We start from the raw sequence: 15,842 nt of genomic DNA on the forward strand, positions 1-15,842 counted from the left end.
TCATTATAGTTATAATTTGCATGTATTTAATTACTCTTGAAGTGAAGAATCTTTTCTTTCTTTTTTTTTTTTTTTTTTTAGACAGAGTCTTGCTCTGTCAGGAGGCTGGAGTGCAGTGGCACGATCTCAGCAACTGGCAACCTGCAACCTCCGCCTCCTGGGTTCAAGCCATTCTCCTGCCTCAGCCTCCCGAGTAGCTGGGACTACAGGCACAAGCCGCCATGCCCAGCTAATTTTTGTATTTTTAGTAGAGACGGGGTTTCACCATATGGGCCAGGATGGTCTCGATCTCTTGACCTTGTGATCCGCCCTCCTTGGCCTCCCAAAGTGCTGGGATTACAGGTGTGAGCCACCGCACCTGGCCAAGAATCTTTTCTTATTTATTTATTTTTATTTGAGACAAGGTCTCATTCCGTCACCCAGGCTGGAGTGCAGTCGTGCGGTCACAGCTCATGCAGCCTCAACCTCCTGGGCTCAAGCGATCTTACCACCTCAGCCTCCCAAGTAGTTGGGACCACAGATGTGCACCACCACACCCAGCTAACAGTGCATAATCTTTTCATAGTTATAAACCAACTGTTTTTTCTGTACTGTAAATGCCTATTTATATCTTTCTCCCCATTTTTTTAATGAAGGGGTGATCTTTTTCTTATTGATTAATGAGATTTCTTTATATATTCTGGATGGTAATTATTCCATATCAGTTTTATGTTTTTTTCTTTTTGTGACAGGGTCTCGCTTTGTTGCTCAGGCTGGAGTGCAGGGGCAATAACATGACTTACTGCAGCCTCAACCTCCCCGGCTCAAGCAAGCCTTCTGCCTCTCACCCTCCCAAGTAGCTGGGATTACAGCCACGTACTACCACGCCCGGCTAAGTTTGGTATTTTTAGTAGAGACGAGGTTTTACCATGTTGGCCAGGCTGGTCTGGAACTCCTGGCCTCCAGTGATCTTCCTGTCTTGGCCTTCCAAAATGCTAGGATTATAGACACGGAATATCATGCCTGTCTCAGTGTTATATGCTCGTATATCTACTTGCAGTTTGGGAATGCTTTTGCATTTTATTTATGGTGACTTTTGGACAGAAGTTCTTAATTTTGATGTCAAATTTATCTTCTCTAGGAAACCTTTCCCAACTTGAGATATTCTCTTTTTTTTTTTTTTTGTCTTTTTATGGGCAATTTTATTCCATTTACATTCATTGTCATTACTGATATAGTTGGTTATAAGCCTAACGTCTTTTTTTTTTCTTATACTTCGAGTTGTAGGGTACATGTGCACAACGTGCAGGTTTGTTACATATGTATACATGTGCCATGTTGGTGTGCTGCACCCATTAACTCGTCATTTGCATTAGGTATATCTCCTATGCTATCCCTCCCCCCTTCCCCCACCCCACCACAGGCCCCGGTGTGTGATGTTCCCCTTCCTGTGTCCACCAACTTGAGATATTCTTTCCTGTTATAAAAGTTTCTAATTTCATCCTTCATATTTCGTACTTCATATTTAAGTATTTGATCTACCTGGATTTGATTTTTGTTACTGATAATTAGCTTCCAATTTTACTTTTATTTATTTATTTTCAGACGGAGTTTCGCTCTTGTTGCCCAGGCTGGAGTGCAATGGCACGATCTCAGCTCACTGCAACCTCTGCCTGGGTTCAAGTAATTCTCTTGCATCAGCCTCCCAAGTAGCTGGGATTACAAGGGTGTGCCACCACACCCAGCTGATTTTGTATTTTTAGTGGAGACAGGGTTTCTCCATGTTGGTCAGGCTGATCTTAAACTCCTGACCTCAGGTGATCTGCCCACCTTGGCCTCCCAAAGTGTTGGGATTACAGGTGTGCACCACTGCACCTGGCCCCAATTTTACTTTTGTACCCACTTGTCTGCAATTCCCTCTGTGTCAGAAATCAAGTTTCCAGACATGGCTATGGGTTTTATTTTGTCTTGTTTTCCCTGAGCTCTCAAATTTCCTGTGTTGAACTTCATTTTTTTCCAAAATTCATTGTAGACCAATATTTTTGTAAGTACAATAAATATTAATTACTATGGGCAGGGTGTGGTACCTCACTCCTATAATTCCAGCACATTGGAAGGTAAAGGTGGGAGGATCACTTGAGCCTAGGAGTTCAAGACCAGGCAGGGCAACATAGTGAGATCCCATCTCTACAAAAAAATAAAACAATTAGCTTAGCATGGTGGTGCATGCCTGTAGTCCAAGATACTTGGGAGACCCATAACTTTTTCTTTTTTTTTTTTTTTTCTTGAGACACAGTCTTGCTCTGTCACCCAGGCTGGAGTGCAGTGGCACAATCTCGGCTCACCTCCACCTCCACCTCCTGAGTTCAAACGATTCTCCTGCCTCAGCCTCTCAAGTAGCTGGGATTACAGGCACCCGCCACTACGCCCAGCTAATTTTTGTATTTTAGTAGAAATGGGGTTTTGCCATGTTGGCCAGGGTGGTCTCGAACTCCTGACCTCAGGTAATCCACCGGCCTCGGCCTCCCAAAGTGCTGGGATTACAGGCGTGAGCCACTGCGCCCAGCCAGAACTTTTTCATCTTCCCAAACTGCAACTCCTCAGTCATCCCTCCCTTCCCCCAGCCCCTAGCAACTACCATTTTACTTTCCATCTTTATGAATTTGACCATTCCAGGTCCCTCATATCAGTGGAATCATATAATATTAGTCCTTTTGTGTCTAGTTTCTTTTACTTATAATGTCTTTCATGTCTCCAAGGTACACCCATGTTATGGCATATATCAGAATTTCATTCTTTTTTGGCTGTGCGCGGTAGCTCACGCCTGTAATCCCAGCACTTTGGAAGGCTGAAGTGGGCGGATCACCGGAGGTCAGGAGTTAGAGACCAGCCTGGCCAACATGGTGAAACCCCTGTCTCTACTAAAAATACAAAAATTAGCTGGGCGTGGTAGCAGACGTCTGTAATCTCAGCTACTTGGGGGGCTGAGGCAGGAGAATTGCTTGAACCCAGGAGGCGGAGGTTGCAGTGAGCCGAGATCTTGCCACTGCACTCCAGCCTGGGCGACAACAGCAAGACTCCATCTCAACAACAACAACAACAACAACAACAAAGATTTTCATTCTTTTTAAAGGCTGAATAATATTCCATTGTCTGTATATACCAAATTTGTTTATCTATTCATCCATCAGTGGACATTGGCTTCCACCTTTTGGCTATTGTGGATAATACTGCTATGAATATTGGTATACAAATATCTGTTCGAATCTCTGCTTCCCATTCTTTTGGGTATGTACCAGAAGTGGAATTACTGGATTACATGGTAGTTCAATGTTTAATTTTTAAAAATTATATATATTTTTTCTAGAGATGGGGTCTTACTATGTTTCCTAGGATAGTCTTATACTCCTGGCCTCAAGCAATTCTCCCGTCTCAACCTCCCAAAGTGCTGGGATTACAGACATGAGCCACTGCCTGTAGCCCAATGTTAATCTTCTGAGGAACAGCCATACTGTTTTCACAGAGGGCTACGCCGTTTTACCATCACACCAGCAATGTACAAGGGTTCCAGTTACTCCATGTCCTCACCGATACTTCTTTTCTAATTTTGCTTTTGTCTTTGATAATAGCCATCCTAATGTATGTCAAGTGGTGTCTCATTGTGGTTTTGATTTGCAGTTCTGTAATGAGGTTGAGCGTCTTTTCATGTGCTCAGTGGCCATTTGTATAGCTTCTTTGGAGAAAGGGCCATTTGAGTCCTTTGCCCATTTAATTGGACTATTCATTTGTTTTTTGAGTTGAGTTGTGGGAGCTCTTTCACTCCATCTTAATTACCATAGTTTTCTGTGTGTTAATATCTGGTAGAGGACAAGCCCCCAACCCCAACACATACCTGTCTGTTGCTCTTGTTTAAAAGCGATTTGTTATTTTTTGGCCCTTGACCCTTCCCTGTAAGTTTTGGAATCAGCGTGTTCAGTTCCTTTTTAAAAACCTGTTAGGATTTTGATTGGAATTGCCTAGAATATACAATTTAGGGAGAACAGATATATTTACAACATTGCGTCTTTCTGTCGTGAACATGCTGTCTCTCCATTTATTAGTTCTTCTTTAATGTCTTTAAGTAAAGTTTTACCATATTTTCCATAAACGATTTCACATATTTTGTTAGATTTATTCCTGGGTAATTGATATTTATTCATGCTATTATAGATGGTATCATTCAAAATTACATTTCTTTTTTTTTTTTCTGGGATAGAGTCTCCATCTGTCACCCAGGCTGGAGTGCAGTGGCGCCCTCTCAGCTCACTGCAACCTTGGCTTCCCAGGTTCAAGCGATTCTCCTGCCTCAGCCTCCCGAGTAGCTGGGACTACAGGCCTGTGCCATCACGTTCGGCTAATTTTTGTATTTTTAGTAGAGACAGGGTTTCGCCATGTTGCCCAGGCTGCTCTCAAGCTCCTGACCTCAGATGATCCACCTGCCTTGGCCACCCAAAGTGCTGGGATTACAGGCATGAGCCACCGTGCCCGGCCTCACAATTACATTTCTAACTGTTACTGGTGTATAGAAGTGCAGTTGACTTTTACATGTTGATTTTATATACAGAAACCTTCCTGAACTCACTTACTAATTTTAATAATTTATTTGTAGATAATGTTGGGTTTTCCACGCAATCATAATATCTGCAAGTTTTTTCTTCCTTCCCAAGCCTTTACACATTTTTTTCTTTTTCTTTTTGTGACAGGATCTCACTCTGTAGCCCAGGCTGGAGTGCATTGGTGTGATCTCTGCTCATTGCAACCTCCCCCTCCCAGGCTCAAGCAATCCTCCCACTAGCCTCCCGAAGTAGCTGGGACTACAGCCGCACACCACCATGCCCAGCTAATTTTTTAATTTTTTGTAGAGACAGGGTTTCTCTATATTTTCTAGGCTGGTCTTGAGAACTGAGAACAAGCAATCCTCCTGCCTTATCCTCCCAAAGTGCTGGGATTACAGGCATGAGTCACTGTGCCCTGCTGCCTTACACATTTTTATTTGCTTTCTTATTCTTGTTCTACTACACAGGCTGATATAATATGATGGTATTGGGAGTTCTTAGGCCTTGCTCCTGATCTTCACGGGGATGCTTTCAACATTCACCATTAAGTATGGTATAGGCAGGCCAGGCACGGTGGCTCACGCCTGTAATCCCAGAACTTTGGGAGGCCAAAGCGGGCGGATCACCTGAGGTCAGGAGTTTGAGGCCAGCCTGGCCAATATGGTGAAACCCCATCTCTACTAAAAATACAAAAATTAGCCAGGCATGGTGGCGCATGCCTATAATCCCAGCTACTCGGGAGACTGAGGCAGGAGAATCACTTGAACCCGGGAGGCAGAGGTTGCAGCGAGCCGAGATCGAGCCACTGCACTCCAGCCTGGGCAACAAGAGCGAAGCTCTGCCTCATTAAAAAAAAAAAAAAAAAAAAACAAGTATGGTATAGGCTTTTGCTGTTTTTGGTTTTTGTTTTTAACCTTGCTAGATGTTCTTTATCAACTTCTAGTTCAAATTAGTTGAGTTTTTATTATTGACAGATATTAAATGCTACTAATATTTTTTTCTGCATTTATTGAGATAGTATCTTTTTGCCGTTAACATGGTCATATGATGAATTACGTGAATCACTTTTCTAATAGTAAACCAATCTTGGATTCTTGGGGTAATTCCAACTTGGCTAGGATACATTAGCATTTTTTTTTTTTTTTTTTTTGAGATGGAGTCTGGCTCTGTCGCCCAGGCTGGAGTGCAGTGCTGCAATCTCGGCTCACTGCAGGCTCCGCCTCCCGGGTTCACGCCATTCTCCTGCCTGAGCCTCCCGAGTAGCTGGGACTACAGGCGCCCGCCACTATGCCCGGCTAATTTTTGTGTTTTTAGTAGAGACGGGGTTTCACCATGTTAGCCAGGTTGGTCTCGATTTCCTGACCTCGTGATCCACCTGCCTCGGCCTCCCAAAGTGCTGGGATTACAGGCTTGAGCCACCGCGCCCGGCCACATTAGCACTTTTTATACTACAGGGGTAAAAGAAAAGGTGTGATACCTTTCCTTCCCATCAAAGCCAATACTCCTAAAACAAAAGACAAGTTAACAAGAGAAAAGCATAACAGATTTTCTTAATGAAAGTTTTATGTGACACGAGAGCCTTTAGAAATTCAGACCCAGGCCAGGCGCTATGGCTCACACCTGTAACCCCAGCACTTTGGGAGGCCAAGGCAGGCGGATCACTTGAGGTCAGGAGTTCAAGACCAGCCTGGCCAACATGGTGAAAACCCCTTGTCTACTAAAAATACAAAAATTAACCAGGCATGGTGGTAGGAGCCTGTAATCCCAGCTACTCGGGAGTCTGAGGCAGGAGAATTGCTTGAATCTGGGAGGAAGCGGTTGCAGTGAGCCGAGACATACCACTGCCCTATAGCCTGGGTGACAGAGCAAGACTCTGTCTCAAAAAAAAAAAAAAAAAAAAAGGCACGGTGGCTTGCGCCTGTAATCCCAGCACTTTGGGGGGCTGAGGCAGGTGGATTACCTGAAGTCAGGAGTTTGAGACCAGCCTGGCCAACATGGAGAAACTCCATCTCTACTAAAAATACAAAATTAGTCAGGCGTGGTGGTACATGCCTGTAATCCCAGCTACTGGGGAGGCTGAGGCAGGAGAATTGCTTGAACCCGGGAGGTGGAGGTTGCGGTGAGCCGATATTGTGCCATTACACTCTAGCCTGGGCAACAAAAGCGAAACTTTGTCTCAAAAAAAAAAAAAAATGCAGACCCCCAAGCCTCAGGGAAAACTCTATTTTTATGCTTAGGTTCGCTGAAAAATGGCCAGCTGTGTAGAAATATGGTTGGACAGAAGAGAGTGTTCTAATGCTCATAGACTGATGGGAGGCAAAAGCCCAGCAGAACGTGTCTGTTCAGGTTTTTTTTTTTTTCCATAGAGACATGGTCTCCCTATGTTGTCCAGGCTGGTCTCCAACTCCTGGCCTCAAGGGGTCCTCCCACCCCAGGTTCCCAAATTGCTAGGATTACAGGCATGAGCTACCATGCCCAGCCCTGTTCAGATTCTTCTTGGTCTCTCTGTGTCTCATTCTTTTACCTGGAGTGTAGAATGTGACCTCTTTTGGAATAAGGGTCTTATGGCCTACTATCAGAAAAGGTAGAGAATTTCTTTTCTTTTTTTTTTTTGAGACGGAGTCTTTCTCTGTTGCCAGGCTGGAATGCAGAGGCGTGATCTCCGCTCACTGCAACCTCCACCTCCCAGGTTCAAGCGATTACCCTGCCTCAGCCTCCTGAGTGGCTGGGACTACAGGTGTGCGCCACCATGCCCGGCTAATTTTTTTTTTTTTTTGTATTTTAGTAGAGACGGGGTTTCACCATGTTGGCCAGGATGGTCTTGATCTCCTGACCTCATGATCCGCCCACCTTAGCCTCCCAAAGTGCTGGGATCATAGGCGTGAGACACCGTACTTGGCCTGAGAATTTCTCTATGGCTAGCTCTTACACAGAAAGGCAACGGAAGGTTAGAGTAATATTTCTAGGTTTTATGGCTGGCTTTGAGAGAGATGGTTTCTATTTTCTATCACCTGCCTTAGGGAAGAGGAATTCTAGTTTCTATGGCCTGCCTTGGGAGAGAGGGGAGCAGGAGAGATGGGGACAGGAAAAGGTCAGTAACATCTTGCTTCTGAGCCCCCCAGTGTCCTTCAGTTCAAACTACTCAGCATGACAAAGCACCAAACTTTGGGATATCATTTTCTGAGCCCCAAAAAGACACTGCCTGATTCAGTTTGCTAATACTCTGTTTAGAGTTTTTACATCTATACTCATTAGTTACATTGACCTGACACTTTCCTCTTTGGTCCTGCCTTTGTCCTCTGGTCCTGCGGGTTTTTGTTGATCCAGATAAATGTTCTGGGCACTAAGGTAGTGTCCCCTGCCTATCTAGACCATGGGGTATCAGACCATTCTCACACTGCTATAAAGAAATACGCAGCTGGGCGCTGTGGCTCACACCTGTAATCCCAGCACTTTGGGAGGTGAAGGTGGGTGGATCACCTGAGGTCGGGAGTTCGAGACCAGCCTGACCAACATGGAGAAACCCCATCTCTACTAAAAATACAAAATTAGCCGGGTATGGTGGCTCATGCCTGTAATCCCAGCTACTCAGAAAGCTGAAGCAGGAGAATCGCTTGAACCCAGGAGGCGGAGGTTGCGGTGGGCCGAGATTGCGCCATTGCACTCCAGCCTGGGCAACAAGAGTGAAATTTTGTCTAGAAAAAAGAAAAAGAAAAAAAGAAATATTCGAGACTGGGTAATTTATAAAGGAAAGAGGTTTAATCCCCAGTTCCACATGGCTGGGGAGGCCTCAGGAAACTTAAATTCATTGCAGAAGGCAAAGGAGATTTAAGCACCTCCACAAGGTGGCAGGAGAGAGTGAGCAAGAGGGAGGGGGGAAATGTTACAATTTTAAGCCATCAAATCTCGTGAGAACTCACTCACTGTCATGAGAACAGGGAAACTACCCCCATGGCCCAGTCATCTCACACATGGTCCCTTCCCCATCATGAGGATGATGATGATTACAATTTGAGATGAGATTTGGATGGGGACACAGAGCCAGACCATATCAGATGGGGCATGAATCTAAGTTATATTGGCCTTCGAGACCATGAGCTCAATCAAAAGTCAGCTCCTGAGCAGGAGCTCAACAAACTTTTAGGTAAAGAACCAGATATTTTAAATATTTTAGGCTTCCGCGACACATGCATCACTGTTTCTATTAGTCATTGTTCTCCAGAGAAACAGAACCAATAGGAGATACAGATATAGACAAACAGATTTAGTATAAAGAATTGGCTCACAGGATTATGGAGGCTGAAAAGTTCCACTATCTGCCATCTGCAAGCTGGAGATAAGGACTAAATTCCAGTCAGAGTCCAAAGGCCTGAGGACCAGGAGCACTGATGGGGCAAATCCCAGTACAGGGACAGGAAAAGGCCCAGCTCAGTCAGCCAGGCAGAGAGCAAATGCTCCCTTCCTCCTCCTTCTTGTTCTCTTCGAGTCCTCCATAGACTGCATGATGACCACTGCCATTGGTAAGGATGGGATCCTCCTTACTCAGTCTACTGATTCAAATGCTAATTTCACCCCAAAACACCCTCACAGACATACCCAGAAATAACCAGACCGGGCGCGTTGGCTCATGCCTGTGATCCCAGCACTTTGGGAAGCCAAGGCAGGTGGATCACTTGAGGTCAGGAGTTTGAAACCTGCCTGGCCAACATGGAGAAACCCCGTCTCTACTAAAAATACAAAAATGAGCTGGATGTGGTGGCTTGTGCCTATAATCCCAGCTACTTGGGAGGCTGAGGCAGGAGAATAGCTTGAACTCGGGAGGCATAGGTTGCAGTGCGCCGAGATCGTGCCACTGCACTCCAGCCTGGGCAACAGAGTGAGGCTTTGTCTCAAAAAAAACGAAGTTTAACCAAATGTCTGTGCACCCTGTGATACAATCAAGGTGACACATAAAATTGACCATCACACTGTAAACCAAAAAGTACCTGAGACAGTTCTCAATCAATTTAGAAGTTTATTTTGCCAAGGTTAAGGACAAGCCCAGGAGATGGGTCTGTGCCTTTCTCCAAAGATGATTTTGAGGACTTCAGGATTTAAAAGGGGAGAAAGCAGGATGGAGGGGGAAGAGGGAGGCTGTGGTCACATGACTGAATCCCCATGTTGCAAGAGAAAGGGAGCAGGTAGGGGAATAGTAAGTCAGCACTCTCTGTAAGATAAGGTGAACATAGAGTAACTACCTGCAGAGATCTTTAACCTTTTATCTGTAGCTATCTGCTTAGGAACAAAAGGAAAGACAGATTCTTGCATGACTCAGCTTTCAGCTTCATTTTCTTCCTTCTGGCAGAGTGAACCAGGGTTCAAGTTTTTGTTTTTCCTTCACAATACTGTTGTTTCTCCTCTTCCTTTTCCTCCTCCTCCTTCTTCTCCTTCTTCACAACTCCTAAAAATGTAAAACCTATTCTTAGCTCACAAACCTTACAAAAAAGTTTGCCAGTTTGATTTAAACTGTCTCCCAAAATCTATGTCTCAATGACATTTTGTTGTTTCCTACAATATAGTGATGCTTGAGTGATTATCTAAAGAAAATAATTTATGGGTCGGGTATGGTGGCTCAAGCCTGTAACCCCAGCACTTTGGGAGGCTGAGGCTGGTGGATCACCTGAAGTCAGGAGTTCAAGAGCAGCCTGGCCAACATGGTGAAACCCCGTCTCTACTAAAATACAAAAATTAGCCAGGCATGATGGCACATGCCTGTAATCCCAGCTACTGGAGAGGCTGAGGCGGGAGAATCTCTTGAACCTGGGAGGCAGAGGTTGGAGTGAGCCTAGATCACGCCATTGCACTCCAGCATGGGCGACAGAGTGAGACCCCTTTCCAAAACAAACAAACAAGAAAATAATTTATGAAAGTCAAGAGCCTGATAAACAGTCACCACCCATTCGTAATCTGTGCTGCCACACCTCTAGCCAGCAGATCTGCCATCTTTTGAAATGAGTATCAACCTGGACATTCCCAAGTAAAATGCCCACAACACCTAGGGGTTGTGATTCAAACAGCAATGGTTAGACTCAGGCTCTCTCTTGCTGCCCTCTCCTGGCTGGTCTATTGTTGAGGATCAGATGTGAATCCTGTAGGATTTCGTGAGACTCAGGAAACCTTCAGGTCTGATTGCTGACCTGTAGACTTGTCAAAATTTCTACCAGTGAATAGTTCTTAAGGCTGGTCATGATGGCCGAGTTTGTCTGTTATTTCTTGTAGGGTGCTCCGACTTTCTTGAGTGTAAGTGTTATAGAAAAAGAATAGTTATCAGGCTGGGCACAGTGGCTTACTCCTATAATCCCAGCACTTTGGGAGGCTGAGGCACGCGGATCACTTGAGGCCAGGAGTGCAAGACCAGCCTGGCCAACATGGTGAATCCCTGTCTCTACTAAAAATACAAAAATTAGCCGGGTGTGGTAGTTCCAGCTACTCAGGAGGCTAAGGCAGGAGAATCGGTTGAACCTGGGAGGCAGAGGTTGCAGTGAGCTGAGATTGCACCACTTCACTCCAGCCTGGGTGACAAAGCGAGACGCCATCAAAAAAAAAAAAAAGAAAAGAAAAAAAGGAGTTATCGTATATTGAACATTCACTATGTGCCAAACACTGCTAAACAAATATTATTCCTTCATCCTTAGAACAATCACATGAGCTCCATATCCCTTGACTGTTCAGCATTACCTTCACACAGGTGATACAATGGATACTCAGAGAGGTTAATTTTTTTTTTTTTTGAAACGGAGTCTCACTCTGTCACCAGGCTGGAGTGCAATGGCGCAATTTTGGCTCACTGCAACCTCCGCCTCCTGGGTTCAAGCGATTATCCTGCCTCAGCCTCACCAGTAGCTGGGATTACAGGCATGCACCACCGCACCCAGCTAACTTTGTAATTTTAGTAGAGATGGGCTTTCACCACGTTGGTCAGGCTGGTCTTGAACTCCCAACCTCAGGTGATCCGCCCGCCTCAGCCTCCCAAAGTACTGGGATTACAGACGTGAGTCACTGCGCCCAGCCTTTTTTTTTTTTTTTTTTTCAGACAGAGTCTTGCTCTGTCGCCTAGGCTGGAGTGCAGTGGCGTGATCTCGGCCCACTGCAACCTCTGCCTCCCAGGTTCAAGCGATTCTCCTGCCTCAGCCTCTTCAGTAGCTGGGACTAGAGGTACGTAGCATCACGCCTGGCTAATTTTTGTATTTTTAGTATTTTTAGTAGAGACGAGGTTTCACCATGTTGACCAGGCAGGTCTTGAACTCCTGACCTCAGGTGATCCATCTGCCTCTGCCTCCCAAAGTGCTGGGATTACAGGCGTGAGCCATCGTGCCCGGCCAGAGAGGTTAATTAACCTGCTCAGGGATCACAGGTGGTAGAGCTGGAGCTTGGCATTCAGTCTATATTTATCTGACTCTAGAACTTGTGGTCTGAATTGCTACCCAAGGTTTACAATCATTTGTGCAGAGTCTAATTCAGTAGGAATAGTGTGGTGCCAGAAATTTGCATTTTTGACAAGCAATCCAGGGTCCTGGAAACTACACTTTGAGAACACTGCCTGTCACAAATAGAAACTGCACGGCTTCCAGTAGAAAGATGAAACTCTTCAGTAACAGAAGACTTATTCTGGGGTGGACCAAATGCTGGGCTTTCCCTCCTTCTTTGAGTAGAAGAGGAAGTTAGAAGAGGGTAATAAGATGCAAAGATTTCTTATCACTTCCTGTCCCTCAGGCCTCCCTGCCCCCACCTAAGCCCCAGAAAAGTGCACCTCAAATGAATTTGCCTGAAGAGGTATAACATTGCCCTTTGCTGACAAACCCCTGAGCGAACATGTACTGGTTATTTGGTAACACTCAAAAGTCTGATTGTAGCTGGGCACGGTGGCTTATGCCTGTAATCCCAGCACTTTGGGAGGCTGAGGTGGGCAGATCACCTGAAGTCAGGAGTTCGAGACCAGCCTGGGCAACGTGGTGAAACCCCATCTCTACTAAAAACACACAGACACACACACACACACAGACACACACACACACACACACATATTAGCCGGCATGGTGGTGCATGCCTGTAGTCCCAACTAGGAGTTCGAGACCAGCCTGGGCAACGTGGTGAAACCCCGTCTCTACTAAACACACACACACACACATACACACGCACGTGGTGAAACCCCATCTCTACTAAAAACACACACACACACACACACACACACACACACACACACACTAGCCGGCATAGTGGTGCATGCCTGTAGTCCCAACTACTCAGGAGGCTGAGGCAGGAGAATCACTTGAAATGGAGAGGCAGAAGTTTCAGTGAGCCGAGATCGTGCTACTGCACGCCAGCCTGGGTGACACAGCGAGACAAAAAAAAAAAAGGATCTAATGGCAGTTTTGGCAGTTCTTTTTTTGTTTTGTTTTGTTTTTGTTTTTGTTTTTTTTTGAGACGGAGTCTTGCTCTGTCGCCCAGGCTGGAGTGCAGTGGCGCCATCTCGGCTCACTGCAAGCTCTGCCTCCCGGGTTCATGCCATTCTCCTGCCTCAGCCTCCCAAGTAGCTGGGACTACAGGCACCCGCCACCACGCCCGGCTAATTTTTTGTATTTTTAGTAGAGACGGGGTTTCACTGTGTTAGCCAGGATGGTCTTGATCTCCTGACCTCATGATCCGCCCACCTCTGCCTCCCAAAGTGCTGGGATTACAGGCATGAGCCACCGCGCCTGGCAGCAGTTCTGAGGAACAGTTTGCTCAGGCTGTCAGATCTGGAAGTGTTCATGGCTTGCTGAGCAGAGACAAGAGGACAAAGCCTTAGGTGTAATCTAAATACAATGGATTTGCAATGAAACAAGTGGCCTGGTCTACAACCGTTTCTCCACACGCTCTGCCTTTCTGACAGCAAATCTATGTTTGGCAAGGAATGGGATGGAGACTTCTTCCCACCTGGTGGCCAATGTTTTCTTGAACCTCTATATCACCCTTCAGCTCCTGGGTAGGGTTGATGGTCATCCACAGAGAATGGGGGGACATATACCTGTGAGGGCCCAGCCACTGGTCAGTGTTCAGCAGAGGAGAAATACAGTAGAGAAAGAGCAAGACTATGCCAGACATTGTGCTGGGTATTTGACTAACATGATTTAATCTTCCAATAACCCAGAGAGGTGTAGGGATTCCATCTTCATTTGCCACATGAAAAAACGGAGACACAAATATGCAAAGTAACTTGCCCAAGATCATCCACGTAATAAGTAGAGTCAATTATTAAACCTAAGGGCCTTGCCCTTTCCATCCAGCTCTGTGCCACCATGAAGGGCCACCGCTCTCTGCATTAGTTCCTCTGTGTAAGATCTCCTCTTCCAATCCAAACAGGCTCCACTCACAAGCCTTGGAAAAACGCCACCAGCCCTTGGGTCCAAGAATAACATAAATGCAATGAGCCATTTTCTGAAAATGAGATGACATATGTCAAGCATTCAGCCCAGAGCCTGGTACTTTTCAGACTGCTCAGCCGGGGTGGGAGGGTCCCTGGGACAGGGTGTTTCTGGTTTCAGGAGATTCTATTGGCCGTTTGGTAACAAACATTTATCAGGTAACTATATAAATGGTCAAAACAGGAAGAGCAGGGCTGGGCACAGTGGCTCCCAGGACTTTGGGAGGCTGAGGCAGGTGGATCACCTTAGGTCAGGAGTTTGAGACTGGCCTGACCAATATGGTGAAACCTTGTCTCTACTAAAGATACAAAAATTAGCCGGGCATGGTGGCGGGTGCCTGTAGTCCCAGCTACTCAGGAGGCTGAGACAAGAGAATTGCTTGAACCTGGGAGGCAGAGGTTGCAGTGAGCCGAGATGGCACTACTGCACTCCAGCCTTAGCAACAGAGCAAGACTGCGTATCAAAAAAAAGGAGTCATGGGAGTCATCCTGATTGGACCAGCTTAGATCTCAGGAATCCCTCCCTGCCTGCCAGGGGGATGGAATGAGCTGACTGGCTTAGCTTAAGTGGCATGCTCTGTCCTTGGAAGCACATGGACCCTCAAATGAAAATTGGGAGCTCTCGTGGGAAGTGGGGTTTGTCAGGGAGACAGCCACAAAGATCACAACAGGAAAGTTGCTTTTGTGAAATAAAAAGGCAGGAAGGCACAAGCAGTATATGATTGTAGCCCACAGATTTGTTTGGCTAGAGCAGAGCATTCTTTGTTCTTGAAAGTGAGTTGTGAGAAATGGAGCATTTGGGAGGGAGTTGGGGGTGCTGGAAGGGGCCTTGTGGGGAGCCTGCGGGGCCTCAGGCTTTGTGTGAGTCTGGGAGTTTTAGTGCAGCATTTACCGGATTACTAGCAAATTCAGGAAATGAGCCTGTTTCCTCCTATTATAGAGCCTAATCCTTTATTCATTAAATGGAGTATTTACTCAGCCTTAAAATGTTCAGCGTGGGGGGTTAGAAAAGAAGGGAGCCCACAGCTGCTGAGAGCCCACTATGTGCTGACACTAGGCTGGAGGCTTTTCCTGCGTTTTCTCTTTTAATGCTCCCAACCTGCCTCTCTGCCCCATTTCACAGATGGAGAAGGAAAGGCAAGTGACTTGTCCAGAGCCACTCTGTCAAAAGGGGACTTGAGTCCTCAGGGCTGTTGACTCCAAAGCTGACAAGCAGGTAACCACATTGGGGTTTTCTCCAGGACATGAGAATTCCTTTGTCCTGTGTATCACATCGAGCACCTGGGCTGATGACCCTTCTGCATGGTGTACCCACCTCGCAGCCTGAGCTTATCCTCAGCTACATCCACTATGCCCAGAGACACTGATGAATGCATCTGGGAGTCTGGAGGGAGGAGTCCACTCGTGAGTTGAGGCCCCATTTGTACCCGCTCCACCAGGACTGAGGACAGGAAGTCACGCCTAGGAGAACCAAGACGGGGTTGACACCAATGGTACCCACAGAGCATCCTTGTCCCGACTGTCACCACCATCCCCCTCCTCCTCCTCCTCACACCTGCATCTCCAGCAGTTATTGAGTGCTTGCAACATACCCGGTGCTCTCTCAGCACTTTACATACATCATCTCCTGGAACCATCCCAAAGCTTCTTTGAAGCAGGTGCCATTATCCTCCCCATTTTGTAGATGGGAAAGCCAAGGAATGACCATGGAGGCCGAGGTCACAGCAAGGGGCTTGTCCCTGTAAGGTCTATACACTCATCCCCATTTCCTTTTCCCTCTTCAATTTTCTTTTTTATTTTTGGAGACAGGCTCTCACCCTGTTGCC

General features: G+C 46.2%; 1 protein-coding gene across 9 annotated transcripts in view; it reads left to right on the plus strand.

The window, feature by feature from the left end:
* The window catches only part of DGLUCY (D-glutamate cyclase), a 164,550-nt gene that overhangs the window by 71,045 nt on the left and 77,663 nt on the right, over positions 1-15,842 (plus strand). For 4 of the 9 annotated variants that reach the window (XM_063698117.1, XM_063698116.1, XM_063698115.1 and 1 more), the window contains exon 2: positions 15,140-15,232. The exons of the other annotated variants lie outside the window; for them this stretch is intronic. The gene's annotated coding sequence lies outside the window, so the exon portion shown is untranslated. The remainder of the gene's footprint in view (positions 1-15,139; positions 15,233-15,842) is intronic. 9 annotated transcript variants of the gene reach the window in all.

This window comes from Gorilla gorilla, chromosome 15, assembly GCF_029281585.2.
Source record: "Gorilla gorilla gorilla isolate KB3781 chromosome 15, NHGRI_mGorGor1-v2.1_pri, whole genome shotgun sequence".
Taxonomy (NCBI): Eukaryota; Metazoa; Chordata; class Mammalia; order Primates; family Hominidae; genus Gorilla; species Gorilla gorilla.